We start from the raw sequence: 4,636 nt of genomic DNA, 5'->3' as shown, positions 1-4,636 counted from the left end.
TTCCTAAAACTTGGTTAAAAGGCACTAATAAAGACTCCTTTCCACTTTAGGCTTATTAAAAGAGTTTATATATTTTTATTACATAATGAGAATTGAAACCCCTGGGAAATAAGTACAGTGAATAAATTTTTATTGTCCTCAATTAAAATAAAGATGATTTGGTGCTTGTCTTTATACCAAGGAGATAGACAGTATTTGTCAATGAATAGAATGAAATTCTAAAACCAGTAAGTATGTGCCCAGCTGTGTGGCAGATATATGCCCCCAGGGGATTTATACTTGGACAAGAAAATGAGACTTCCACACAAAATAATTAGAAATAATATAAAATGCAGAGCTAAATTGAAAGTAATTATGGAGTAAAATGTATTACAGATATATAAATATAAGGCATATCTGGCAGACAAAATAATGGTCCCCCCAAAGATGTCCATGTCTTAATCCCCAGAACCTGGGAATATGTTACCTTCCATGGCAAAAGAGACTTTGTAGGTGTGATTAAATTGAAGATCTTGAGATGAAGAAATTATCCTGGGTTATGCTGGTGGGCTGGCTGTAATCACAAAGGTCCTTATAAGAGGAGAGAAAGAGAGTCAGAGATGTGACAAAAGAAGCAGAGGTTGGAATGATGTGGGGCGACAAGCCAAAGAATTTGTCAGCCTCTAGAAACTAGAGAAGGCAAAGAAATGGATCCTTTCCTAGAATCTCTATAAAGAACACAGACTTACCATCTCATTTTAGATTTCTTCCAGAACTATAAAATAACAGATTTCTGATGTTTTAAAGCCACTAAATCCATGGTAATTTGTTGCAACAGCAATAGGAAACTAATATACCATATTATAAATGGGGGTGCTGCAGTGGTCAGGAAGAAGAGAGATCAATATTTATTAAATAGAGAGAGCTTCATGGGGGAGATGAGATATGTGAAAGGCTTTGAAGGCTATGTCAGTTAGGGACTGGCTCTCTGCATGTAACAGAAAGCTATTACAATGATGTAAACAAATAGAGCCACTTGATGTTTTCACATGACAAAGAGTCTGAAAGTGGGCAAGCGAGACTGATTACAGTGAATCTACGATGTTAAGTCTTTGGGATCCTTTTAATTTTTGGCTTCTCCACCCTTAACATTTGGCTTTCAGCCTTATGGTTCTAAGACTATTCCACAAGATTGAGGTGACTAGGTCTCCAAACAACCACTTGGAAGCCTGTCCACTAAGTATAAACATCTGCTTTGGACTTTGTGGGAACAAGGATTAAACCTTTATTCTATTAAGCCACTGAGATGTGGTGGTTTGTTTGACATAGCATCTAGCATTTCTTACCCTACGTAATATGACTATGTAACTTCAAGCCTACTGATTTATCTTATTTTAACAAAAAACGTGGAGGGGGTGCTATATTTCAGAAGACAGTGAATAGGGAACAGGCCAAGTAAACAGGGAATTTTCATGGAGTGCAATAAATCATGGAGTACAATCTGAGACATAAAGATGGAACTCATAGCCCAATATTGGAAGGGCTTATCTTATTAATAAAAGCAAATACACAAGAAAGGAGGCAGAGAAATAGCAACACTCCAGAGTAAATAGGTAAAGCCCTGTCTGGGAATCCAGGATTCTGATAATACATGCAAATTAGAAAGTATTTAGTTGGGGATAAAAATAGAAAGAACACAAATTAAATGGCTGTGGGCATGCTCCATAGAGCACCAAGCTAGACGAAAGTCACTGCTTTTCTAAAAGAGATTAAAAATTCAGGGTAGTGTTCAACTGTACTAATGACATCAACAGCTTCTAGAAGTCCCCTTCTGCTGAAAATCAAGTATCAGATTCAGTCTTTACTTGCCCTGCTGGTAATTTCATCTCTTGGAAGACATAGGAAGCCACAAAGGGAACCAATGTTCCAGACCTAATTCTGACAAATAAGGGAAAAGTGGTTGGTGATTGACTATGCCAGGAAGTGACCATGTCATTTTGGAGTCTTTAATATCTCTGAGGTATGCCTGTAGGAATCACCACCCATGCATCTTTCAAGTCTTTGATGGTAGCATTAATCTCTGCAGTTTCCCTAGGGATTCAATACTGCTTTCAGTTCACAAATTTGTCCTTTCTACTATAATAAACTTTAACCTACACCTCAGAGTGAACATTTTGCTAGTTTCTTAATACGTCTATTCCAACTACCCATTTGGGACCTGAGGAAATAACCACAAGACAGCTCTGTGGATCCAATGGGTCCACTGTGATGAAGACTTGGGGTAAAACTCCATTTAACACCTACATTAGTCAAAATGGTCTATGTTATGCAACAATAACAAATAACCACAAATATTGGTGCCTTACAGAAACAAAGCATAATTACTTACTCATTTTACACATAATCATTGATTAGGTATGGCTCTATCCCACAGTGTCTTCACTCCAGGACCCAGACTAGTAGCTGCCATATGGAGCATTGCCTATCTTGTGAGAGAGGGAAAAGAAACATGGCAAAGCATTAAAAAATGTGTCTGTATCTTAAAGCTTTTGCCCAGAGTGACATATGTCATTCCTGCCTGCATTTCATAGTCAAAGCAAATCGCATGCCACTCTGGAGTTCAACATGTTACAATTCTGCCATCTTGAAGGCACTGCAGGGAGAGAAAATGGAGTATGCAGCAAATAGTAGTAAAATATATACATCATCTGACCTACATGGGACTTTCACCCTAACTTGTGGACCAATGTGGCATTTTGGAACCCTAGGAAGCAGTGTCAGCTCAGAGGCAGTGTACAGTAATCCCAGAAAAGTCTGGGGATTTTTCTGTAGAAGACTTACACTATGCAGTTGTAGTAATGTCACAGGATTCTTCCTCCAGGAGATAGGCCTTTCCTTCTATTCAAGCAGTTCCAGATTTGAGAACTGGCTCAGATCTGAAAACAGAATAAGTAGCATTAACTCTCCATTGTGATTAAAATTAAGCCTCCACTCACAGACCTAGAACTTTTTATATTTTAAATATAAAGTTAAACTGTGTCACATAAAAGTAAAACTGCCCATCTATTTCAGTCTTAGGGACAGTATGATCACTTGGCCATATTCAAAAATGTCTATAATTAAACGATTCTAATTATCACTATTCAATCTTGGCTTGGCTTGGCAGTATCTACTTGGCCTGTCACTCTGAGATCCATCATCCATATTGAAATCAAAGAGCGCATTTCTATTGGCAGCATCTTCAGCTGTCAGCTCCAACCTTTAAGGACAGCCAGTAAAGAGCTTTCCAAGAAAACTGGTGCTCCTATGGCCAATGTCTTTCCCCAAGTTTTGATAAAGACAGTATCCTCTAAGAGGATGTGTTACCTTGCTTGGGCTGTCATAACAAAATACTACCAAAAGGGTGACTTAACAGAAAAGTCCAAGACTGAAGTGTTAGCATGTTTGGTTTCTCCTGTGGCCCCTCTCCTTGGCTTGCAGACAGCTGCCTTCTCTCTGTGTCCTCACATGGCCTTTACTCTGTGTCCACTCTTCCCTGGTGTCTCTTCCTCTTCTTATAAGGACCTCAGTCATATTGGATTAGGGTCCCACCCTTATGACCCCATTTAACCTTAATTGTCTCCTTAAAGGCTCCATCTCCAAATACAGCCACATTGTTAGTTAGGGCTTCATGAATTTTGGGGTGACACAATTCGGTCCATAACACACTGTTTCCTAATATGTCTTAACTTTCACATAGTAGACCTTGTAAACTAATGAATTCAGTTGCTTTGCAATTCTTCAGTGTGTAAAAGAGCAAACATTTGGTCTGGTTTTTGGTTACGTTGGTCCTGTAATTCTAAAAGATAAGATTTTATTTGGGGGCAGTCACAGAAACACTCTGGTTTTCTGAGAATGTCTTAAGCAGACATTTTTAAACCCTGAGCTTATCATTTCTTTGTGTAATCTCTCCAGTGCCCTCAGAAATATCTAATCTGCCCTGCGGTCCCTGTGGTTCTCACTCCAACAATATCCACATATTGCAGCAACTACTTGGTCTCCCAAAACTGTACCTTTACTATTAGGCACTTTATTCTATGTAATATAGGTAATAATTTATGTAACTATTTTGTCATTAATTAATAATATCACTACTAAGTAGGTCATCACTATTTCAAATATAGCAACTCCAATAACAAAGTCTAAATTCCTATTTTTGAAGGTCTTTTTCTTAGACCCACTCTTGGTAAGTGTTCAGTCAGAAAAAAAAAAAAAAGAACTATTATAGGTAGTCTAAGCAGGAAATGATCTAATACAGTGGTCTCATATTGTTGAAAGGTCTCGAGGGGTGGGTAGGAGCTACCCATCAATCAGGAAACCACATAAATCTGCTGGTAAAGCTACAGTTGCTAGGTCTAATAGTGAATGTGAGAAAGCCACTTGCAGAAGCGCATGTTAATCTGTCACCATTTCTGATGGAAGAAGAAAAACCCTATCTGACTTCCTCCTTCCAAATCTGTCATTAGCCTACTGTAAACAAGCACTGCTGGCAAAGAATTCTGGGAAATGTAGTTCTTAGGATTCTAGCCTCTATCATACAGGGGGAGACCATGAATCGTACTGAATGTCAACATATACCTGGCACACATCCCCTTCCAGAAGCTTTTGGAGGATATGC

The 4,636-nt window shown here is 38.6% G+C and overlaps 1 long non-coding RNA gene across 1 annotated transcript; it reads right to left on the bottom strand.

The window, feature by feature from the left end:
• Positions 1–496: 496 nt before the first annotated feature.
• On the bottom strand, positions 497–2,889 carry LOC102979183 (uncharacterized). The gene is made up of 3 exons (XR_448707.1): positions 2,821–2,889; positions 2,369–2,461; positions 497–570 (listed from the first exon to the last, which is right to left on the bottom strand). It is a non-coding gene; the product is annotated as an uncharacterized lncRNA (long non-coding RNA).
• Between the last annotated feature and the right edge of the window lie 1,747 nt (positions 2,890–4,636).

The sequence above is a fragment of the Physeter macrocephalus genome, chromosome 4 (assembly GCF_002837175.3).
Source record: "Physeter macrocephalus isolate SW-GA chromosome 4, ASM283717v5, whole genome shotgun sequence".
In the NCBI taxonomy this organism is placed as follows: domain Eukaryota; kingdom Metazoa; phylum Chordata; class Mammalia; order Artiodactyla; family Physeteridae; genus Physeter; species Physeter macrocephalus.
Note: the sequence above shows the minus strand (reverse complement) of the source record. Positions and strands in the feature narration are given on the sequence as shown.